The following is a 24269-nucleotide window of genomic DNA, read 5'->3' as shown; positions in this document are numbered from 1 at the left end:
CATTTGCAAGCGTCAGCTTTCGCGTCAGCCGAGCAAAGTCGAGACAAGTCGACACATGAGGACACACGATGCTGTGAATCGTAATCCGCACTAGCCTTCGCGGAGCGAGACGAGGGGTGGAGGAAAACCATTCGTACCACAACTGTTCGGAAATTCGAAGATCAAGTAGCGTTGAACACACTCTCCTGAGTAAAGGAGACAACTTCCGTGTGGTGTCCGGGTTTCGCACCCGGATCAGCTACTTGGGAAGCAACCACGCTGACCGACACACCACCACTGCCTTCCCCTACAAGCTGTTTGCGCCGTGATGTGTCGCCTTCCCTCCTGGCGCCAGAGGACGAAGGCTATCTCGCTGTAGGCGCTCAACGCCGAGTGGAAGGCGAGCACATCTGAACCCGTTTTCCTGGTGCTGCTAGGGCGATATACTGTGACTAGGCGCAGAACTGACTTCCACTGAAGAAATCCGCCCTTTAATGCACATCAGGGCCAACACGAAATTTCTAATATGAAGTACTCACTGACGATCCAAAGACGTTTCAGTACGTATGCGTCGGTACCGCCGGGGCAGTGCCTAAGTATTGTAAAGTGAAGGTCGACAGTTCGATCCTCACACGAAGTATTTCGTTGGCTTCCCACGAGTACGTAATGCACAGCGTGGCTGTTGCTAGGAAACGGCCTTAGATGCCGTTTGCTAATATCTGCTTTCTTTTGCGTCAATGTGGAAATTATCCTATTACTAAATACAGTTGTGCTAGTTACAGTTCAAACTGGATACGACGGAAGAGCGCGGGATGCGTTTCCTACGCCACATCTGACATTGCGCCTTAAATATTGTAAGACTGACATAATTCCGTCCTACCGAAAAAAGAAACAGATTTCGCAGTCAGGTTCTTGAGATAATGCTAGAGACGGAAGTCACTGGGACTGTTGTCTCACACGTCAGATTGGCCGAGCGGTCTAAGGCGCCAGATTTAAGCTCTGGTTCCCGAAAGGGAGCGTGGGTTCGAACCCCACATCTGACAATGCATTTTAATCATTCAGAAACTAACCTACTCCATTCATGTTGTAGAACAAGTAAATTACGCAGAAACACGCCATGGAGGTTTTGCTAGGGAAGACAGTGGCAGCAGTGCTGGCTTCTCACGTCCCATAGGCTGAGCAGTCAAAAAGAAATAGCGGAACATACTTTTCCTGTGTCGAGTTTTAGCTCTTCTCACGGACGTTTCCGTGGTCGTTGTGTTGTGGCTCTGGGCTCGAAGCGACAGGCGAAAATGAGTCAACAGTGACACGTACGTGTTTCAATGAATGGCAGGGCCTTAATAAAGATAGATGAAACGGCGGTTGGGGTAGTGGAGTCCTGAAGCGGCCGTATTGCGCGGGCAATAAGCTCACCAAGTTAGAGTGTTATTATGCTAATAACGAGGGGGCTGTGGGTTCGATCCCACCAAGGGCTATTCCATTTTGTTTCCCTAAAAGGCAAATCCCAAGTGATCTGTACAAGGACTAAGGCGTCCGCCCGTCTGGCGACGTTCTCGCCAACTTGTATGCCACGCCAAAGACACGGGTCCATGCCCGATCACCGAAATTCGACAGCGTTGGGCGTGGTTAGTACTCAGGTGGGTGACCACCTAGGAAGTCCGCGAGCTATTGGTTTCTTCAGTTTTGCCTTTTTCCTTAGTTTTTGAGTCTGCTGCGCGGAAATCCTGCGGTCCAGCACGCTGACACCTCTCTTGCTTCTCGGTACGCACAGGGGCGAACCTGCGGCCACTGTCAAATGAAAGAGTCCGTTGTGTGTTTGTCGATTTGGCGTCTCCCAGTCGTTTCTAGCGCCAGTCCTCTACATATACGGCCATTTGCAAGCGTCAGCTTTCGCGTCAGCCGAGCAAAGTCGAGACAAGTCGACACATGAGGACACACGATGCTGTGAATCGTAATCCGCACTAGCCTTCGCGGAGCGAGACGAGGGGTGGAGGAAAACCATTCGTACCACAACTGTTCGGAAATTCGAAGATCAAGTAGCGTTGAACACACTCTCCTGAGTAAAGGAGACAACTTCCGTGTGGTGTCCGGGTTTCGAACCCGGATCAACTACTTGGGAAGCAACCACGCTGACCGACACACCACCACTGCCTTCCCCTACAAGCTGTTTGCGCCGTGATGTGTCGCCTTCCCTCCTGGCGCCAGAGGACGAAGGCTATCTCGCTGTAGGCGCTCAACGCCGAGTGGAAGGCGAGCACATCTGAACCCGTTTTCCTGGTGCTGCTAGGGCGATATACTGTGACTAGGCGCAGAACTGACTTCCACTGAAGAAATCCGCCCTTTAATGCACATCAGGGCCAACACGAAATTTCTAATATGAAGTACTCACTGACGATCCAAAGACGTTTCAGTACGTATGCGTCGGTACCGCCGGGGCAGTGCCTAAGTATTGTAAAGTGAAGGTCGACAGTTCGATCCTCACACGAAGTATTTCATTGGCTTCCCACGAGTACGTAATGCACAGCGTGGCTGTTGCTAGGAAACGGCCTTAGATGCCGTTTGCTAATATCTGCTTTCTTTTGCGTCAATGTGGAAATTATCCTATTACTAAATACAGTTGTGCTAGTTACAGTTCAAACTGGATACGACGGAAGAGCGCGGGATGCGTTTCCTACGCCACATCTGACATTGCGCCTTAAATATTGTAAGACTGACATAATTCCGTCCTACCGAAAAAAGAAACAGATTTCGCAGTCAGGTTCTTGAGATAATGCTAGAGACGGAAGTCACTGGGACTGTTGTCTCACACGTCAGATTGGCCGAGCGGTCTAAGGCGCCAGATTTAAGCTCTGGTTACCGAAAGGGAGCGTGGGTTCGAACCCCACATCTGACAATGCATTTTAATCATTCAGAAACTAACCTACTCCATTCATGTTGTAGAACAAGTAAATTACGCAGAAACACGCCATGGAGGTTTTGCTAGGGAAGACAGTGGCAGCAGTGCTGGCTTCTCACGTCCCATAGGCTGAGCAGTCAAAAAGAAATAGCGGAACATACTTTTCCTGTGTCGAGTTTTAGCTCTTCTCACGGACGTTTCCGTGGTCGTTGTGTTGTGGCTCTGGGCTCGAAGCGACAGGCGAAAATGAGTCAACAGTGACACGTACGTGTTTCAATGAATGGCAGGGCCTTAATAAAGATAGATGAAACGGCGGTTGGGGTAGTGGAGTCCTGAAGCGGCCGTATTGCGCGGGCAATAAGCTCACCAAGTTAGAGTGTTATTATGCTAATAACGAGGGGGCTGTGGGTTCGATCCCACCAAGGGCTATTCCATTTTGTTTCCCTAAAAGGCAAATCCCAAGTGATCTGTACAAGGACTAAGGCGTCCGCCCGTCTGGCGACGTTCTCGCCAACTTGTATGCCACGCCAAAGACACGGGTCCATGCCCGATCACCGAAATTCGACAGCGTTGGGCGTGGTTAGTACTCAGGTGGGTGACCACCTAGGAAGTCCGCGAGCTATTGGTTTCTTCAGTTTTGCCTTTTTCCTTAGTTTTTGAGTCTGCTGCGCGGAAATCCTGCGGTCCAGCACGCTGACACCTCTCTTGCTTCTCGGTACGCACAGGGGCGAACCTGCGGCCACTGTCAAATGAAAGAGTCCGTTGTGTGTTTGTCGATTTGGCGTCTCCCAGTCGTTTCTAGCGCCAGTCCTCTACATATACGGCCATTTGCAAGCGTCAGCTTTCGCGTCAGCCGAGCAAAGTCGAGACAAGTCGACACATGAGGACACACGATGCTGTGAATCGTAATCCGCACTAGCCTTCGCGGAGCGAGACGAGGGGTGGAGGAAAACCATTCGTACCACAACTGTTCGGAAATTCGAAGATCAAGTAGCGTTGAACACACTCTCCTGAGTAAAGGAGACAACTTCCGTGTGGTGTCCGGGTTTCGAACCCGGATCAACTACTTGGGAAGCAACCACGCTGACCGACACACCACCACTGCCTTCCCCTACAAGCTGTTTGCGCCGTGATGTGTCGCCTTCCCTCCTGGCGCCAGAGGACGAAGGCTATCTCGCTGTAGGCGCTCAACGCCGAGTGGAAGGCGAGCACATCTGAACCCGTTTTCCTGGTGCTGCTAGGGCGATATACTGTGACTAGGCGCAGAACTGACTTCCACTGAAGAAATCCGCCCTTTAATGCACATCAGGGCCAACACGAAATTTCTAATATGAAGTACTCACTGACGATCCAAAGACGTTTCAGTACGTATGCGTCGGTACCGCCGGGGCAGTGCCTAAGTATTGTAAAGTGAAGGTCGACAGTTCGATCCTCACACGAAGTATTTCATTGGCTTCCCACGAGTACGTAATGCACAGCGTGGCTGTTGCTAGGAAACGGCCTTAGATGCCGTTTGCTAATATCTGCTTTCTTTTGCGTCAATGTGGAAATTATCCTATTACTAAATACAGTTGTGCTAGTTACAGTTCAAACTGGATACGACGGAAGAGCGCGGGATGCGTTTCCTACGCCACATCTGACATTGCGCCTTAAATATTGTAAGACTGACATAATTCCGTCCTACCGAAAAAAGAAACAGATTTCGCAGTCAGGTTCTTGAGATAATGCTAGAGACGGAAGTCACTGGGACTGTTGTCTCACACGTCAGATTGGCCGAGCGGTCTAAGGCGCCAGATTTAAGCTCTGGTTACCGAAAGGGAGCGTGGGTTCGAACCCCACATCTGACAATGCATTTTAATCATTCAGAAACTAACCTACTCCATTCATGTTGTAGAACAAGTAAATTACGCAGAAACACGCCATGGAGGTTTTGCTAGGGAAGACAGTGGCAGCAGTGCTGGCGTCTCACGTCCCATAGGCTGAGCAGTCAAAAAGAAATAGCGGAACATACTTTTCCTGTGTCGAGTTTTAGCTCTTCTCACGGACGTTTCCGTGGTCGTTGTGTTGTGGCTCTGGGCTCGAAGCGACAGGCGAAAATGAGTCAACAGTGACACGTAAGTGTTTCAATGAATGGCAGGGCCTTAATAAAGATAGATGAAACGGCGGTTGGGGTAGTGGAGTCCTGAAGCGGCCGTATTGCGCGGGCAATAAGCTCACCAAGTTAGAGTGTTATTATGCTAATAACGAGGGGGCTGTGGGTTCGATCCCACCAAGGGCTATTCCATTTTGTTTCCCTAAAAGGCAAATCCCAAGTGATCTGTACAAGGACTAAGGCGTCCGCCCGTCTGGCGACGTTCTCGCCAACTTGTATGCCACGCCAAAGACACGGGTCCATGCCCGATCACCGAAATTCGACAGCGTTGGGCGTGGTTAGTACTCAGGTGGGTGACCACCTAGGAAGTCCGCGAGCTATTGGTTTCTTCAGTTTTGCCTTTTTCCTTAGTTTTTGAGTCTGCTGCGCGGAAATCCTGCGGTCCAGCACGCTGACACCTCTCTTGCTTCTCGGTACGCACAGGGGCGAACCTGCGGCCACTGTCAAATGAAAGAGTCCGTTGTGTGTTTGTCGATTTGGCGTCTCCCAGTCGTTTCTAGCGCCAGTCCTCTACATATACGGCCATTTGCAAGCGTCAGCTTTCGCGTCAGCCGAGCAAAGTCGAGACAAGTCGACACATGAGGACACACGATGCTGTGAATCGTAATCCGCACTAGCCTTCGCGGAGCGAGACGAGGGGTGGAGGAAAACCATTCGTACCACAACTGTTCGGAAATTCGAAGATCAAGTAGCGTTGAACACACTCTCCTGAGTAAAGGAGACAACTTCCGTGTGGTGTCCGGGTTTCGAACCCGGATCAACTACTTGGGAAGCAACCACGCTGACCGACACACCACCACTGCCTTCCCCTACAAGCTGTTTGCGCCGTGATGTGTCGCCTTCCCTCCTGGCGCCAGAGGACGAAGGCTATCTCGCTGTAGGCGCTCAACGCCGAGTGGAAGGCGAGCACATCTGAACCCGTTTTCCTGGTGCTGCTAGGGCGATATACTGTGACTAGGCGCAGAACTGACTTCCACTGAAGAAATCCGCCCTTTAATGCACATCAGGGCCAACACGAAATTTCTAATATGAAGTACTCACTGACGATCCAAAGACGTTTCAGTACGTATGCGTCGGTACCGCCGGGGCAGTGCCTAAGTATTGTAAAGTGAAGGTCGACAGTTCGATCCTCACACGAAGTATTTCATTGGCTTCCCACGAGTACGTAATGCACAGCGTGGCTGTTGCTAGGAAACGGCCTTAGATGCCGTTTGCTAATATCTGCTTTCTTTTGCGTCAATGTGGAAATTATCCTATTACTAAATACAGTTGTGCTAGTTACAGTTCAAACTGGATACGACGGAAGAGCGCGGGATGCGTTTCCTACGCCACATCTGACATTGCGCCTTAAATATTGTAAGACTGACATAATTCCGTCCTACCGAAAAAAGAAACAGATTTCGCAGTCAGGTTCTTGAGATAATGCTAGAGACGGAAGTCACTGGGACTGTTGTCTCACACGTCAGATTGGCCGAGCGGTCTAAGGCGCCAGATTTAAGCTCTGGTTACCGAAAGGGAGCGTGGGTTCGAACCCCACATCTGACAATGCATTTTAATCATTCAGAAACTAACCTACTCCATTCATGTTGTAGAACAAGTAAATTACGCAGAAACACGCCATGGAGGTTTTGCTAGGGAAGACAGTGGCAGCAGTGCTGGCGTCTCACGTCCCATAGGCTGAGCAGTCAAAAAGAAATAGCGGAACATACTTTTCCTGTGTCGAGTTTTAGCTCTTCTCACGGACGTTTCCGTGGTCGTTGTGTTGTGGCTCTGGGCTCGAAGCGACAGGCGAAAATGAGTCAACAGTGACACGTAAGTGTTTCAATGAATGGCAGGGCCTTAATAAAGATAGATGAAACGGCGGTTGGGGTAGTGGAGTCCTGAAGCGGCCGTATTGCGCGGGCAATAAGCTCACCAAGTTAGAGTGTTATTATGCTAATAACGAGGGGGCTGTGGGTTCGATCCCACCAAGGGCTATTCCATTTTGTTTCCCTAAAAGGCAAATCCCAAGTGATCTGTACAAGGAATAAGGCGTCCGCCCGTCTGGCGACGATCTCGCCAACTTGTATGCCACGCCAAAGACACGGGTCCATGCCCGATCACCGAAATTCGACAGCGTTGGGCGTGGTTAGTACTCAGGTGGGTGACCACCTAGGAAGTCCGCGAGCTATTGGTTTCTTCAGTTTTGCCTTTTTCCTTAGTTTTTGAGTCTGCTGCGCGGAAATCCTGCGGTCCAGCACGCTGACACCTCTCTTGCTTCTCGGTACGCACAGGGGCGAACCTGCGGCCACTGTCAAATGAAAGAGTCCGTTGTGTGTTTGTCGATTTGGCGTCTCCCAGTCGTTTCTAGCGCCAGTCCTCTACATATACGGCCATTTGCAAGCGTCAGCTTTCGCGTCAGCCGAGCAAAGTCGAGACAAGTCGACACATGAGGACACACGATGCTGTGAATCGTAATCCGCACTAGCCTTCGCGGAGCGAGACGAGGGGTGGAGGAAAACCATTCGTACCACAACTGTTCGGAAATTCGAAGATCAAGTAGCGTTGAACACACTCTCCTGAGTAAAGGAGACAACTTCCGTGTGGTGTCCGGGTTTCGAACCCGGATCAGCTACTTGGGAAGCAACCACGCTGACCGACACACCACCACTGCCTTCCCCTACAAGCTGTTTGCGCCGTGATGTGTCGCCTTCCCTCCTGGCGCCAGAGGACGAAGGCTATCTCGCTGTAGGCGCTCAACGCCGAGTGGAAGGCGAGCACATCTGAACCCGTTTTCCTGGTGCTGCTAGGGCGATATACTGTGACTAGGCGCAGAACTGACTTCCACTGAAGAAATCCGCCCTTTAATGCACATCAGGGCCAACACGAAATTTCTAATATGAAGTACTCACTGACGATCCAAAGACGTTTCAGTACGTATGCGTCGGTACCGCCGGGGCAGTGCCTAAGTATTGTAAAGTGAAGGTCGACAGTTCGATCCTCACACGAAGTATTTCGTTGGCTTCCCACGAGTACGTAATGCACAGCGTGGCTGTTGCTAGGAAACGGCCTTAGATGCCGTTTGCTAATATCTGCTTTCTTTTGCGTCAATGTGGAAATTATCCTATTACTAAATACAGTTGTGCTAGTTACAGTTCAAACTGGATACGACGGAAGAGCGCGGGATGCGTTTCCTACGCCACATCTGACATTGCGCCTTAAATATTGTAAGACTGACATAATTCCGTCCTACCGAAAAAAGAAACAGATTTCGCAGTCAGGTTCTTGAGATAATGCTAGAGACGGAAGTCACTGGGACTGTTGTCTCACACGTCAGATTGGCCGAGCGGTCTAAGGCGCCAGATTTAAGCTCTGGTTCCCGAAAGGGAGCGTGGGTTCGAACCCCACATCTGACAATGCATTTTAATCATTCAGAAACTAACCTACTCCATTCATGTTGTAGAACAAGTAAATTACGCAGAAACACGCCATGGAGGTTTTGCTAGGGAAGACAGTGGCAGCAGTGCTGGCTTCTCACGTCCCATAGGCTGAGCAGTCAAAAAGAAATAGCGGAACATACTTTTCCTGTGTCGAGTTTTAGCTCTTCTCACGGACGTTTCCGTGGTCGTTGTGTTGTGGCTCTGGGCTCGAAGCGACAGGCGAAAATGAGTCAACAGTGACACGTACGTGTTTCAATGAATGGCAGGGCCTTAATAAAGATAGATGAAACGGCGGTTGGGGTAGTGGAGTCCTGAAGCGGCCGTATTGCGCGGGCAATAAGCTCACCAAGTTAGAGTGTTATTATGCTAATAACGAGGGGGCTGTGGGTTCGATCCCACCAAGGGCTATTCCATTTTGTTTCCCTAAAAGGCAAATCCCAAGTGATCTGTACAAGGACTAAGGCGTCCGCCCGTCTGGCGACGTTCTCGCCAACTTGTATGCCACGCCAAAGACACGGGTCCATGCCCGATCACCGAAATTCGACAGCGTTGGGCGTGGTTAGTACTCAGGTGGGTGACCACCTAGGAAGTCCGCGAGCTATTGGTTTCTTCAGTTTTGCCTTTTTCCTTAGTTTTTGAGTCTGCTGCGCGGAAATCCTGCGGTCCAGCACGCTGACACCTCTCTTGCTTCTCGGTACGCACAGGGGCGAACCTGCGGCCACTGTCAAATGAAAGAGTCCGTTGTGTGTTTGTCGATTTGGCGTCTCCCAGTCGTTTCTAGCGCCAGTCCTCTACATATACGGCCATTTGCAAGCGTCAGCTTTCGCGTCAGCCGAGCACAGTCGAGACAAGTCGACACATGAGGACACACGATGCTGTGAATCGTAATCCGCACTAGCCTTCGCGGAGCGAGACGAGGGGTGGAGGAAAACCATTCGTACCACAACTGTTCGGAAATTCGAAGATCAAGTAGCGTTGAACACACTCTCCTGAGTAAAGGAAACAACTTCCGTGTGGTGTCCGGGTTTCGAACCCGGATCAACTACTTGGGAAGCAACCACGCTGACCGACACACCACCACTGCCTTCCCCTACAAGCTGTTTGCGCCGTGATGTGTCGCCTTCCCTCCTGGCGCCAGAGGACGAAGGCTATCTCGCTGTAGGCGCTCAACGCCGAGTGGAAGGCGAGCACATCTGAACCCGTTTTCCTGGTGCTGCTAGGGCGATATACTGTGACTAGGCGCAGAACTGACTTCCACTGAAGAAATCCGCCCTTTAATGCACATCAGGGCCAACACGAAATTTCTAATATGAAGTACTCACTGACGATCCAAAGACGTTTCAGTACGTATGCGTCGGTACCGCCGGGGCAGTGCCTAAGTATTGTAAAGTGAAGGTCGACAGTTCGATCCTCACACGAAGTATTTCGTTGGCTTCCCACGAGTACGTAATGCACAGCGTGGCTGTTGCTAGGAAACGGCCTTAGATGCCGTTTGCTAAAATCTGCTTTCTTTTGCGTCAATGTGGAAATTATCCTATTACTAAATACAGTTGTGCTAGTTACAGTTCAAACTGGATACGACGGAAGAGCGCGGGATGCGTTTCCTACGCCACATCTGACATTGCGCCTTAAATATTGTAAGACTGACATAATTCCGTCCTACCGAAAAAAGAAACAGATTTCGCAGTCAGGTTCTTGAGATAATGCTAGAGACGGAAGTCACTGGGACTGTTGTCTCACACGTCAGATTGGCCGAGCGGTCTAAGGCGCCAGATTTAAGCTCTGGTTCCCGAAAGGGAGCGTGGGTTCGAACCCCACATCTGACAATGCATTTTAATCATTCAGAAACTAACCTACTCCATTCATGTTGTAGAACAAGTAAATTACGCAGAAACACGCCATGGAGGTTTTGCTAGGGAAGACAGTGGCAGCAGTGCTGGCGTCTCACGTCCCATAGGCTGAGCAGTCAAAAAGAAATAGCGGAACATACTTTTCCTGTGTCGAGTTTTAGCTCTTCTCACGGACGTTTCCGTGGTCGTTGTGTTGTGGCTCTGGGCTCGAAGCGACAGGCGAAAATGAGTCAACAGTGACACGTAAGTGTTTCAATGAATGGCAGGGCCTTAATAAAGATAGATGAAACGGCGGTTGGGGTAGTGGAGTCCTGAAGCGGCCGTATTGCGCGGGCAATAAGCTCACCAAGTTAGAGTGTTATTATGCTAATAACGAGGGGGCTGTGGGTTCGATCCCACCAAGGGCTATTCCATTTTGTTTCCCTAAAAGGCAAATCCCAAGTGATCTGTACAAGGACTAAGGCGTCCGCCCGTCTGGCGACGTTCTCGCCAACTTGTATGCCACGCCAAAGACACGGGTCCATGCCCGATCACCGAAATTCGACAGCGTTGGGCGTGGTTAGTACTCAGGTGGGTGACCAGCTAGGAAGTCCGCGAGCTATTGGTTTCTTCAGTTTTGCCTTTTTCCTTAGTTTTTGAGTCTGCTGCGCGGAAATCCTGCGGTCCAGCACGCTGACACCTCTCTTGCTTCTCGGTACGCACAGGGGCGAACCTGCGGCCACTGTCAAATGAAAGAGTCCGTTGTGTGTTTGTCGATTTGGCGTCTCCCAGTCGTTTCTAGCGCCAGTCCTCTACATATACGGCCATTTGCAAGCGTCAGCTTTCGCGTCAGCCGAGCAAAGTCGAGACAAGTCGACACATGAGGACACACGATGCTGTGAATCGTAATCCGCACTAGCCTTCGCGGAGCGAGACGAGGGGTGGAGGAAAACCATTCGTACCACAACTGTTCGGAAATTCGAAGATCAAGTAGCGTTGAACACACTCTCCTGAGTAAAGGAGACAACTTCCGTGTGGTGTCCGGGTTTCGAACCCGGATCAGCTACTTGGGAAGCAACCACGCTGACCGACACACCACCACTGCCTTCCCCTACAAGCTGTTTGCGCCGTGATGTGTCGCCTTCCCTCCTGGCGCCAGAGGACGAAGGCTATCTCGCTGTAGGCGCTCAACGCCGAGTGGAAGGCGAGCACATCTGAACCCGTTTTCCTGGTGCTGCTAGGGCGATATACTGTGACTAGGCGCAGAACTGACTTCCACTGAAGAAATCCGCCCTTTAATGCACATCAGGGCCAACACGAAATTTCTAATATGAAGTACTCACTGACGATCCAAAGACGTTTCAGTACGTATGCGTCGGTACCGCCGGGGCAGTGCCTAAGTATTGTAAAGTGAAGGTCGACAGTTCGATCCTCACACGAAGTATTTCGTTGGCTTCCCACGAGTACGTAATGCACAGCGTGGCTGTTGCTAGGAAACGGCCTTAGATGCCGTTTGCTAATATCTGCTTTCTTTTGCGTCAATGTGGAAATTATCCTATTACTAAATACAGTTGTGCTAGTTACAGTTCAAACTGGATACGACGGAAGAGCGCGGGATGCGTTTCCTACGCCACATCTGACATTGCGCCTTAAATATTGTAAGACTGACATAATTCCGTCCTACCGAAAAAAGAAACAGATTTCGCAGTCAGGTTCTTGAGATAATGCTAGAGACGGAAGTCACTGGGGCTGTTGTCTCACACGTCAGATTGGCCGAGCGGTCTAAGGCGCCAGATTTAAGCTCTGGTTCCCGAAAGGGAGCGTGGGTTCGAACCCCACATCTGACAATGCATTTTAATCATTCAGAAACTAACCTACTCCATTCATGTTGTAGAACAAGTAAATTACGCAGAAACACGCCATGGAGGTTTTGCTAGGGAAGACAGTGGCAGCAGTGCTGGCTTCTCACGTCCCATAGGCTGAGCAGTCAAAAAGAAATAGCGGAACATACTTTTCCTGTGTCGAGTTTTAGCTCTTCTCACGGACGTTTCCGTGGTCGTTGTGTTGTGGCTCTGGGCTCGAAGCGACAGGCGAAAATGAGTCAACAGTGACACGTACGTGTTTCAATGAATGGCAGGGCCTTAATAAAGATAGATGAAACGGCGGTTGGGGTAGTGGAGTCCTGAAGCGGCCGTATTGCGCGGGCAATAAGCTCACCAAGTTAGAGTGTTATTATGCTAATAACGAGGGGGCTGTGGGTTCGATCCCACCAAGGGCTATTCCATTTTGTTTCCCTAAAAGGCAAATCCCAAGTGATCTGTACAAGGACTAAGGCGTCCGCCCGTCTGGCGACGTTCTCGCCAACTTGTATGCCACGCCAAAGACACGGGTCCATGCCCGATCACCGAAATTCGACAGCGTTGGGCGTGGTTAGTACTCAGGTGGGTGACCACCTAGGAAGTCCGCGAGCTATTGGTTTCTTCAGTTTTGCCTTTTTCCTTAGTTTTTGAGTCTGCTGCGCGGAAATCCTGCGGTCCAGCACGCTGACACCTCTCTTGCTTCTCGGTACGCACAGGGGCGAACCTGCGGCCACTGTCAAATGAAAGAGTCCGTTGTGTGTTTGTCGATTTGGCGTCTCCCAGTCGTTTCTAGCGCCAGTCCTCTACATATACGGCCATTTGCAAGCGTCAGCTTTCGCGTCAGCCGAGCAAAGTCGAGACAAGTCGACACATGAGGACACACGATGCTGTGAATCGTAATCCGCACTAGCCTTCGCGGAGCGAGACGAGGGGTGGAGGAAAACCATTCGTACCACAACTGTTCGGAAATTCGAAGATCAAGTAGCGTTGAACACACTCTCCTGAGTAAAGGAGACAACTTCCGTGTGGTGTCCGGGTTTCGAACCCGGATCAGCTACTTGGGAAGCAACCACGCTGACCGACACACCACCACTGCCTTCCCCTACAAGCTGTTTGCGCCGTGATGTGTCGCCTTCCCTCCTGGCGCCAGAGGACGAAGGCTATCTCGCTGTAGGCGCTCAACGCCGAGTGGAAGGCGAGCACATCTGAACCCGTTTTCCTGGTGCTGCTAGGGCGATATACTGTGACTAGGCGCAGAACTGACTTCCACTGAAGAAATCCGCCCTTTAATGCACATCAGGGCCAACACGAAATTTCTAATATGAAGTACTCACTGACGATCCAAAGACGTTTCAGTACGTATGCGTCGGTACCGCCGGGGCAGTGCCTAAGTATTGTAAAGTGAAGGTCGACAGTTCGATCCTCACACGAAGTATTTCGTTGGCTTCCCACGAGTACGTAATGCACAGCGTGGCTGTTGCTAGGAAACGGCCTTAGATGCCGTTTGCTAATATCTGCTTTCTTTTGCGTCAATGTGGAAATTATCCTATTACTAAATACAGTTGTGCTAGTTACAGTTCAAACTGGATACGACGGAAGAGCGCGGGATGCGTTTCCTACGCCACATCTGACATTGCGCCTTAAATATTGTAAGACTGACATAATTCCGTCCTACCGAAAAAAGAAACAGATTTCGCAGTCAGGTTCTTGAGATAATGCTAGAGACGGAAGTCACTGGGGCTGTTGTCTCACACGTCAGATTGGCCGAGCGGTCTAAGGCGCCAGATTTAAGCTCTGGTTCCCGAAAGGGAGCGTGGGTTCGAACCCCACATCTGACAATGCATTTTAATCATTCAGAAACTAACCTACTCCATTCATGTTGTAGAACAAGTAAATTACGCAGAAACACGCCATGGAGGTTTTGCTAGGGAAGACAGTGGCAGCAGTGCTGGCTTCTCACGTCCCATAGGCTGAGCAGTCAAAAAGAAATAGCGGAACATACTTTTCCTGTGTCGAGTTTTAGCTCTTCTCACGGACGTTTCCGTGGTCGTTGTGTTGTGGCTCTGGGCTCGAAGCGACAGGCGAAAATGAGTCAACAGTGACACGTACGTGTTTCAATGAATGGCAGGGCCTTAATAAAGATAGATGAAACGGCGGTTGGGGTAGTGGAGTCCTGAAGCGGCCGTATTGCGCGGGCAATAAGCTCACCAAGTTAGAGTGTTATTATGCTAATAACGAGGGGGCTGTGGGTTCGATCCCACCAAGGGCTATTCCATTTTGTTTCCCTAAAAGGCAAATCCCAAGTGATCTGTACAAGGACTAAGGCGTCCGCCCGTCTGGCGACGTTCTCGCCAACTTGTATGCCACGCCAAAGACACGGGTCCATGCCCGATCACCGAAATTCGACAGCGTTGGGCGTGGTTAGTACTCAGGTGGGTGACCACCTAGGAAGTCCGCGAGCTATTGGTTTCTTCAGTTTTGCCTTTTTCCTTAGTTTTTGAGTCTGCTGCGCGGAAATCCTGCGGTCCAGCACGCTGACACCTCTCTTGCTTCTCGGTACGCACAGGGGCGAACCTGCGGCCACTGTCAAATGAAAGAGTCCGTTGTGTGTTTGTCGATTTGGCGTCTCCCAGTCGTTTCTAGCGCCAGTCCTCTACATATACGGCCATTTGCAAGCGTCAGCTTTCGCGTCAGCCGAGCAAAGTCGAGACAAGTCGACACATGAGGACACACGATGCTGTGAATCGTAATCCGCACTAGCCTTCGCGGAGCGAGACGAGGGGTGGAGGAAAACCATTCGTACCACAACTGTTCGGAAATTCGAAGATCAAGTAGCGTTGAACACACTCTCCTGAGTAAAGGAGACAACTTCCGTGTGGTGTCCGGGTTTCGAACCCGGATCAGCTACTTGGGAAGCAACCACGCTGACCGACACACCACCACTGCCTTCCCCTACAAGCTGTTTGCGCCGTGATGTGTCGCCTTCCCTCCTGGCGCCAGAGGACGAAGGCTATCTCGCTGTAGGCGCTCAACGCCGAGTGGAAGGCGAGCACATCTGAACCCGTTTTCCTGGTGCTGCTAGGGCGATATACTGTGACTAGGCGCAGAACTGACTTCCACTGAAGAAATCCGCCCTTTAATGCACATCAGGGCCAACACGAAATTTCTAATATGAAGTACTCACTGACGATCCAAAGACGTTTCAGTACGTATGCGTCGGTACCGCCGGGGCAGTGCCTAAGTATTGTAAAGTGAAGGTCGACAGTTCGATCCTCACACGAAGTATTTCGTTGGCTTCCCACGAGTACGTAATGCACAGCGTGGCTGTTGCTAGGAAACGGCCTTAGATGCCGTTTGCTAATATCTGCTTTCTTTTGCGTCAATGTGGAAATTATCCTATTACTAAATACAGTTGTGCTAGTTACAGTTCAAACTGGATACGACGGAAGAGCGCGGGATGCGTTTCCTACGCCACATCTGACATTGCGCCTTAAATATTGTAAGACTGACATAATTCCGTCCTACCGAAAAAAGAAACAGATTTCGCAGTCAGGTTCTTGAGATAATGCTAGAGACGGAAGTCACTGGGGCTGTTGTCTCACACGTCAGATTGGCCGAGCGGTCTAAGGCGCCAGATTTAAGCTCTGGTTCCCGAAAGGGAGCGTGGGTTCGAACCCCACATCTGACAATGCATTTTAATCATTCAGAAACTAACCTACTCCATTCATGTTGTAGAACAAGTAAATTACGCAGAAACACGCCATGGAGGTTTTGCTAGGGAAGACAGTGGCAGCAGTGCTGGCTTCTCACGTCCCATAGGCTGAGCAGTCAAAAAGAAATAGCGGAACATACTTTTCCTGTGTCGAGTTTTAGCTCTTCTCACGGACGTTTCCGTGGTCGTTGTGTTGTGGCTCTGGGCTCGAAGCGACAGGCGAAAATGAGTCAACAGTGACACGTACGTGTTTCAATGAATGGCAGGGCCTTAATAAAGATAGATGAAACGGCGGTTGGGGTAGTGGAGTCCTGAAGCGGCCGTATTGCGCGGGCAATAAGCTCACCAAGTTAGAGTGTTATTATGCTAATAACGAGGGGGCTGTGGGTTCGATCCCACCAAGGGCTATTCCATTTTGTTTCCCTAAAAGGCAAATCCCAAGTGATCTGTACAAGGACTAAGGCGTCCGCCCGTCTGGCGACGTTCTCGCCAACTTGTATGCCACGCCAAAGACACGGGTCCATGCCCGATCACCGAAATTCGACAGCGTTGGGCGTGGTTAGTACTCAGGTGGGTGACCACCTAGGAAGTCCGCGAGCTATTGGTTTCTTCAGTTTTGCCTTTTTCCTTAGTTTTTGAGTCTGCTGCGCGGAAATCCTGCGGTCCAGCACGCTGACACCTCTCTTGCTTCTCGGTACGCACAGGGGCGAACCTGCGGCCACTGTCAAATGAAAGAGTCCGTTGTGTGTTTGTCGATTTGGCGTCTCCCAGTCGTTTCTAGCGCCAGTCCTCTACATATACGGCCATTTGCAAGCGTCAGCTTTCGCGTCAGCCGAGCAAAGTCGAGACAAGTCGACACATGAGGACACACGATGCTGTGAATCGTAATCCGCACTAGCCTTCGCGGAGCGAGACGAGGGGTGGAGGAAAACCATTCGTACCACAACTGTTCGGAAATTCGAAGATCAAGTAGCGTTGAACACACTCTCCTGAGTAAAGGAGACAACTTCCGTGTGGTGTCCGGGTTTCGAACCCGGATCAGCTACTTGGGAAGCAACCACGCTGACCGACACACCACCACTGCCTTCCCCTACAAGCTGTTTGCGCCGTGATGTGTCGCCTTCCCTCCTGGCGCCAGAGGACGAAGGCTATCTCGCTGTAGGCGCTCAACGCCGAGTGGAAGGCGAGCACATCTGAACCCGTTTTCCTGGTGCTGCTAGGGCGATATACTGTGACTAGGCGCAGAACTGACTTCCACTGAAGAAATCCGCCCTTTAATGCACATCAGGGCCAACACGAAATTTCTAATATGAAGTACTCACTGACGATCCAAAGACGTTTCAGTACGTATGCGTCGGTACCGCCGGGGCAGTGCCTAAGTATTGTAAAGTGAAGGTCGACAGTTCGATCCTCACACGAAGTATTTCGTTGGCTTCCCACGAGTACGTAATGCACAGCGTGGCTGTTGCTAGGAAACGGCCTTAGATGCCGTTTGCTAAAATCTGCTTTCTTTTGCGTCAATGTGGAAATTATCCTATTACTAAATACAGTTGTGCTAGTTACAGTTCAAACTGGATACGACGGAAGAGCGCGGGATGCGTTTCCTACGCCACATCTGACATTGCGCCTTAAATATTGTAAGACTGACATAATTCCGTCCTACCGAAAAAAGAAACAGATTTCGCAGTCAGGTTCTTGAGATAATGCTAGAGACGGAAGTCACTGGGACTGTTGTCTCACACGTCAGATTGGCCGAGCGGTCTAAGGCGCCAGATTTAAGCTCTGGTTCCCGAAAGGGAGCGTGGGTTCGAACCCCACATCTGACAATGCATTTTAATCATTCAGAAACTAACCTACTCCATTCATGTTGTAGAACAAGTAAATTACGCAGAAACACGCCATGGAGGTTTTGCTAGGGAAGACAGTGGCAGCAGTGCTGGCTTCTCACGTCCCATAGGCTGAGCAGTCAAAAAGAAATAGCGGAACATACTTTTCCTGTGTCGAGTTTTAGCTCTTCTCACGGACGTTTCCGTGGTCGTTGTGTTGTGGCTCTGGGCTCGAAGCGACAGGCGAAAATGAGTCAACAGTGACACGTACGTGTTTCAATGAATGGCAGGGCCTTAATAAAGATAGATGAAACGGCGGTTGGGGTAGTGGAGTCCTGAAGCGGCCGTATTGCGCGGGCAATAAGCTCACCAAGTTAGAGTGTTATTATGCTAATAACGAGGGGGCTGTGGGTTCGATCCCACCAAGGGCTATTCCATTTTGTTTCCCTAAAAGGCAAATCCCAAGTGATCTGTACAAGGAATAAGGCGTCCGCCCGTCTGGCGACGATCTCGCCAACTTGTATGCCACGCCAAAGACACGGGTCCATGCCCGATCACCGAAATTCGACAGCGTTGGGCGTGGTTAGTACTCAGGTGGGTGACCAGCTAGGAAGTCCGCGAGCTATTGATTTCTTCAGTTTTGCCTTTTTCCTTAGTTTTTGAGTCTGCTGCGCGGAAATCCTGCGGTCCAGCACGCTGACACCTCTCTTGCTTCTCGGTACGCACAGGGGCGAACCTGCGGCCACTGTCAAATGAAAGAGTCCGTTGTGTGTTTGTCGATTTGGCGTCTCCCAGTCGTTTCTAGCGCCAGTCCTCTACATATACGGCCATTTGCAAGCGTCAGCTTTCGCGTCAGCCGAGCAAAGTCGAGACAAGTCGACACATGAGGACACACGATGCTGTGAATCGTAATCCGCACTAGCCTTCGCGGAGCGAGACGAGGGGTGGAGGAAAACCATTCGTACCACAACTGTTCGGAAATTCGAAGATCAAGTAGCGTTGAACACACTCTCCTGAGTAAAGGAGACAACTTCCGTGTGGTGTCCGGGTTTCGAACCCGGATCAGCTACTTGGGAAGCAACCACGCTGACCGACACACCACCACTGCCTTCCCCTACAAGCTGTTTGCGCCGTGATGTGTCGCCTTCCCTCCTGGCGCCAGAGGACGAAGGCTATCTCGCTGTAGGCGCTCAACGCCGAGTGGAAGGCGAGCACATCTGAACCCGTTTTCCTGGTGCTGCTAGGGCGATATACTGTGACTAGGCGCAGAACTGACTTCCACTGAAGAAATCCGCCCTTTAATGCACATCAGGGCCAACACGAAATTTCTAATATGAAGTACTCACTGACGATCCAAAGACGTTTCAGTACGTATGCGTCGGTACCGCCGGGGCAGTGCCTATGTATTGTAAAGTGAAGGTCGACAGTTCGATCCTCACACGAAGTATTTCATTGGCTTCCCACGAGTACGTAATGCACAGCGTGGCTGTTGCTAGGAAACGGCCTTAGATGCCGTTTGCTAATATCTGCTTTCTTTTGCGTCAATGTGGAAATTATCCTATTACTAAATACAGTTGTGCTAGTTACAGTTCAAACTGGATACGACGGAAGAGCGCGGGATGCGTTTCCTACGCCACATCTGACATTGCGCCTTAAATATTGTAAGACTGACATAATTCCGTCCTACCGAAAAAAGAAACAGATTTCGCAGTCAGGTTCTTGAGATAATGCTAGAGACGGAAGTCACTGGGACTGTTGTCTCACACGTCAGATTGGCCGAGCGGTCTAAGGCGCCAGATTTAAGCTCTGGTTCCCGAAAGGGAGCGTGGGTTCGAACCCCACATCTGACAATGCATTTTAATCATTCAGAAACTAACCTACTCCATTCATGTTGTAGAACAAGTAAATTACGCAGAAACACGCCATGGAGGTTTTGCTAGGGAAGACAGTGGCAGCAGTGCTGGCTTCTCACGTCCCATAGGCTGAGCAGTCAAAAAGAAATAGCGGAACATACTTTTCCTGTGTCGAGTTTTAGCTCTTCTCACGGACGTTTCCGTGGTCGTTGTGTTGTGGCTCTGGGCTCGAAGCGACAGGCGAAAATGAGTCAACAGTGACACGTACGTGTTTCAATGAATGGCAGGGCCTTAATAAAGATAGATGAAACGGCGGTTGGGGTAGTGGAGTCCTGAAGCGGCCGTATTGCGCGGGCAATAAGCTCACCAAATTAGAGTGTTATTATGCTAATAACGAGGGGGCTGTGGGTTCGATCCCACCAAGGGCTATTCCATTTTGTTTCCCTAAAAGGCAAATCCCAAGTGATCTGTACAAGGACTAAGGCGTCCGCCCGTCTGGCGACGTTCTCGCCAACTTGTATGCCACGCCAAAGACACGGGTCCATGCCCGATCACCGAAATTCGACAGCGTTGGGCGTGGTTAGTACTCAGGTGGGTGACCAGCTAGGAAGTCCGCGAGCTATTGGTTTCTTCAGTTTTGCCTTTTTCCTTAGTTTTTGAGTCTGCTGCGCGGAAATCCTGCGGTCCAGCACGCTGACACCTCTCTTGCTTCTCGGTACGCACAGGGGCGAACCTGCGGCCACTGTCAAATGAAAGAGTCCGTTGTGTGTTTGTCGATTTGGCGTCTCCCAGTCGTTTCTAGCGCCAGTCCTCTACATATACGGCCATTTGCAAGCGTCAGCTTTCGCGTCAGCCGAGCAAAGTCGAGACAAGTCGACACATGAGGACACACGATGCTGTGAATCGTAATCCGCACTAGCCTTCGCGGAGCGAGACGAGGGGTGGAGGAAAACCATTCGTACCACAACTGTTCGGAAATTCGAAGATCAAGTAGCGTTGAACACACTCTCCTGAGTAAAGGAGACAACTTCCGTGTGGTGTCCGGGTTTCGAACCCGGATCAGCTACTTGGGAAGCAACCACGCTGACCGACACACCACCACTGCCTTCCCCTACAAGCTGTTTGCGCCGTGATGTGTCGCCTTCCCTCCTGGCGCCAGAGGACGAAGGCTATCTCGCTGTAGGCGCTCAACGCCGAGTGGAAGGCGAGCACATCTGAACCCGTTTTCCTGGTGCTGCTAGGGCGATATACTGTGACTAGGCGCAGAACTGACTTCCACTGAAGAAATCCGCCCTTTAATGCACATCAGGGCCAACACGAAATTTCTAATATGAAGTACTCACTGACGATCCAAAGACGTTTCAGTACGTATGCGTCGGTACCGCCGGGGCAGTGCCTATGTATTGTAAAGTGAAGGTCGACAGTTCGATCCTCACACGAAGTATTTCATTGGCTTCCCACGAGTACGTAATGCACAGCGTGGCTGTTGCTAGGAAACGGCCTTAGATGCCGTTTGCTAATATCTGCTTTCTTTTGCGTCAATGTGGAAATTATCCTATTACTAAATACAGTTGTGCTAGTTACAGTTCAAACTGGATACGACGGAAGAGCGCGGGATGCGTTTCCTACGCCACATCTGACATTGCGCCTTAAATATTGTAAGACTGACATAATTCCGTCCTACCGAAAAAAGAAACAGATTTCGCAGTCAGGTTCTTGAGATAATGCTAGAGACGGAAGTCACTGGGACTGTTGTCTCACACGTCAGATTGGCCGAGCGGTCTAAGGCGCCAGATTTAAGCTCTGGTTCCCGAAAGGGAGCGTGGGTTCGAACCCCACATCTGACAATGCATTTTAATCATTCAGAAACTAACCTACTCCATTCATGTTGTAGAACAAGTAAATTACGCAGAAACACGCCATGGAGGTTTTGCTAGGGAAGACAGTGGCAGCAGTGCTGGCGTCTCACGTCCCATAGGCTGAGCAGTCAAAAAGAAATAGCGGAACATACTTTTCCTGTGTCGAGTTTTAGCTCTTCTCACGGACGTTTCCGTGGTCGTTGTGTTGTGGCTCTGGGCTCGAAGCGACAGGCGAAAATGAGTCAACAGTGACACGTACGTGTTTCAATGAATGGCAGGGCCTTAATAAAGATAGATGAAACGGCGGTTGGGGTAGTGGAGTCCTGAAGCGGCCGTATTGCGCGGGCAATAAGCTCACCAAGTTAGAGTGTTATTATGCTAATAACGAGGGGGCTGTGGGTTCGATCCCACCAAGGGCTATTCCATTTTGTTTCCCTAAAAGGCAAATCCCAAGTGATCTGTACAAGGACTAAGGCGTCCGCCCGTCTGGCGACGTTCTCGCCAACTTGTATGCCACGCCAAAGACACGGGTCCATGCCCGATCACCGAAATTCGACAGCGTTGGGCGTGGTTAGTACTCAGGTGGGTGACCAGCTAGGAAGTCCGCGAGCTATTGGTTTCTTCAGTTTTGCCTTTTTCCTTAGTTTTTGAGTCTGCTGCGCGGAAATCCTGCGGTCCAGCACGCTGACACCTCTCTTGCTTCTCGGTACGCACAGGGGCGAACCTGCGGCCACTGTCAAATGAAAGAGTCCGTTGTGTGTTTGTCGATTTGGCGTCTCCCAGTCGTTTCTAGCGCCAGTCCTCTACATATACGGCCATTTGCAAGCGTCAGCTTTCGCGTCAGCCGAGCAAAGTCGAGACAAGTCGACACATGAGGACACACGATGCTGTGAATCGTAATCCGCACTAGCCTTCGCGGAGCGAGACGAGGGGTGGAGGAAAACCATTCGTACCACAACTGTTCGGAAATTCGAAGATCAAGTAGCGTTGAACACACTCTCCTGAGTAAAGGAAACAACTTCCGTGTGGTGTCCGGGTTTCGAACCCGGATCAACTACTTGGGAAGCAACCACGCTGACCGACACACCACCACTGCCTTCCCCTACAAGCTGTTTGCGCCGTGATGTGTCGCCTTCCCTCCTGGCGCCAGAGGACGAAGGCTATCTCGCTGTAGGCGCTCAACGCCGAGTGGAAGGCGAGCACATCTGAACCCGTTTTCCTGGTGCTGCTAGGGCGATATACTGTGACTAGGCGCAGAACTGACTTCCACTGAAGAAATCCGCCCTTTAATGCACATCAGGGCCAACACGAAATTTCTAATATGAAGTACTCACTGACGATCCAAAGACGTTTCAGTACGTATGCGTCGGTACCGCCGGGGCAGTGCCTAAGTATTGTAAAGTGAAGGTCGACAGTTCGATCCTCACACGAAGTATTTCATTGGCTTCCCACGAGTACGTAATGCACAGCGTGGCTGTTGCTAGGAAACGGCCTTAGATGCCGTTTGCTAATATCTGCTTTCTTTTGCGTCAATGTGGAAATTATCCTATTACTAAATACAGTTGTGCTAGTTACAGTTCAAACTGGATACGACGGAAGAGCGCGGGATGCGTTTCCTACGCCACATCTGACATTGCGCCTTAAATATTGTAAGACTGACATAATTCCGTCCTACCGAAAAAAGAAACAGATTTCGCAGTCAGGTTCTTGAGATAATGCTAGAGACGGAAGTCACTGGGACTGTTGTCTCACACGTCAGATTGGCCGAGCGGTCTAAGGCGCCAGATTTAAGCTCTGGTTACCGAAAGGGAGCGTGGGTTCGAACCCCACATCTGACAATGCATTTTAATCATTCAGAAACTAACCTACTCCATTCATGTTGTAGAACAAGTAAATTACGCAGAAACACGCCATGGAGGTTTTGCTAGGGAAGACAGTGGCAGCAGTGCTGGCGTCTCACGTCCCATAGGCTGAGCAGTCAAAAAGAAATAGCGGAACATACTTTTCCTGTGTCGAGTTTTAGCTCTTCTCACGGACGTTTCCGTGGTCGTTGTGTTGTGGCTCTGGGCTCGAAGCGACAGGCGAAAATGAGTCAACAGTGACACGTAAGTGTTTCAATGAATGGCAGGGCCTTAATAAAGATAGATGAAACGGCGGTTGGGGTAGTGGAGTCCTGAAGCGGCCGTATTGCGCGGGCAATAAGCTCACCAAGTTAGAGTGTTATTATGCTAATAACGAGGGGGCTGTGGGTTCGATCCCACCAAGGGCTATTCCATTTTGTTTCCCTAAAAGGCAAATCCCAAGTGATCTGTACAAGGAATAAGGCGTCCGCCCGTCTGGCGACGATCTCGCCAACTTGTATGCCACGCCAAAGACACGGGTCCATGCCCGATCACCGAAATTCGACAGCGTTGGGCGTGGTTAGTACTCAGGTGGGTGACCAGCTAGGAAGTCCGCGAGCTATTGATTTCTTCAGTTTTGCCTTTTTCCTTAGTTTTTGAGTCTGCTGCGCGGAAATCCTGCGGTCCAGCACGCTGACACCTCTCTTGCTTCTCGGTACGCACAGGGGCGAACCTGCGGCCACTGTCAAATGAAAGAGTCCGTTGTGTGTTTGTCGATTTGGCGTCTCCCAGTCGTTTCTAGCGCCAGTCCTCTACATATACGGCCATTTGCAAGCGTCAGCTTTCGCGTCAGCCGAGCAAAGTCGAGACAAGTCGACACATGAGGACACACGATGCTGTGAATCGTAATCCGCACTAGCCTTCGCGGAGCGAGACGAGGGGTGGAGGAAAACCATTCGTACCACAACTGTTCGGAAATTCGAAGATCAAGTAGCGTTGAACACACTCTCCTGAGTAAAGGAGACAACTTCCGTGTGGTGTCCG

At 50.6% G+C, this 24269-nt stretch overlaps 13 non-coding genes across 13 annotated transcripts; all 13 read left to right on the top strand.

The window, feature by feature from the left end:
- The first annotated feature begins 938 nt into the window (after positions 1–938).
- Positions 939–1022, top strand: Trnal-uaa (transfer RNA leucine (anticodon UAA)). The gene has a single exon. It is a non-coding gene; the product is annotated as a tRNA-Leu (tRNA).
- A 1766-nt stretch (positions 1023–2788) lies between these two features.
- Positions 2789–2872, top strand: Trnal-uaa (transfer RNA leucine (anticodon UAA)). The gene has a single exon. It is a non-coding gene; the product is annotated as a tRNA-Leu (tRNA).
- A 1766-nt stretch (positions 2873–4638) lies between these two features.
- On the top strand, positions 4639–4722 carry Trnal-uaa (transfer RNA leucine (anticodon UAA)). The gene has a single exon. It is a non-coding gene; the product is annotated as a tRNA-Leu (tRNA).
- Positions 4723–6488: 1766 nt separating this feature from the next.
- Positions 6489–6572, top strand: Trnal-uaa (transfer RNA leucine (anticodon UAA)). Its single transcript has one exon. It is a non-coding gene; the product is annotated as a tRNA-Leu (tRNA).
- Positions 6573–8338: 1766 nt separating this feature from the next.
- Positions 8339–8422, top strand: Trnal-uaa (transfer RNA leucine (anticodon UAA)). The gene has a single exon. It is a non-coding gene; the product is annotated as a tRNA-Leu (tRNA).
- Positions 8423–10188: 1766 nt separating this feature from the next.
- Positions 10189–10272, top strand: Trnal-uaa (transfer RNA leucine (anticodon UAA)). The gene has a single exon. It is a non-coding gene; the product is annotated as a tRNA-Leu (tRNA).
- A 1766-nt stretch (positions 10273–12038) lies between these two features.
- Positions 12039–12122, top strand: Trnal-uaa (transfer RNA leucine (anticodon UAA)). The gene has a single exon. It is a non-coding gene; the product is annotated as a tRNA-Leu (tRNA).
- A 1766-nt stretch (positions 12123–13888) lies between these two features.
- On the top strand, positions 13889–13972 carry Trnal-uaa (transfer RNA leucine (anticodon UAA)). The gene has a single exon. It is a non-coding gene; the product is annotated as a tRNA-Leu (tRNA).
- Positions 13973–15738: 1766 nt separating this feature from the next.
- Positions 15739–15822, top strand: Trnal-uaa (transfer RNA leucine (anticodon UAA)). Its single transcript has one exon. It is a non-coding gene; the product is annotated as a tRNA-Leu (tRNA).
- Positions 15823–17588: 1766 nt separating this feature from the next.
- Positions 17589–17672, top strand: Trnal-uaa (transfer RNA leucine (anticodon UAA)). Its single transcript has one exon. It is a non-coding gene; the product is annotated as a tRNA-Leu (tRNA).
- A 1766-nt stretch (positions 17673–19438) lies between these two features.
- On the top strand, positions 19439–19522 carry Trnal-uaa (transfer RNA leucine (anticodon UAA)). Its single transcript has one exon. It is a non-coding gene; the product is annotated as a tRNA-Leu (tRNA).
- Positions 19523–21288: 1766 nt separating this feature from the next.
- On the top strand, positions 21289–21372 carry Trnal-uaa (transfer RNA leucine (anticodon UAA)). The gene has a single exon. It is a non-coding gene; the product is annotated as a tRNA-Leu (tRNA).
- A 1766-nt stretch (positions 21373–23138) lies between these two features.
- On the top strand, positions 23139–23222 carry Trnal-uaa (transfer RNA leucine (anticodon UAA)). The gene has a single exon. It is a non-coding gene; the product is annotated as a tRNA-Leu (tRNA).
- The last annotated feature ends 1047 nt before the right edge of the window (positions 23223–24269 follow it).

The sequence above is a fragment of the Schistocerca gregaria genome, chromosome 7 (genome assembly GCF_023897955.1).
Source record: "Schistocerca gregaria isolate iqSchGreg1 chromosome 7, iqSchGreg1.2, whole genome shotgun sequence".
Classification (NCBI taxonomy): Eukaryota; Metazoa; Arthropoda; class Insecta; order Orthoptera; family Acrididae; genus Schistocerca; species Schistocerca gregaria.
The sequence above is the reverse complement of the archived record's forward strand: the minus strand, read 5'-3'. Positions and strand labels throughout refer to the sequence as shown.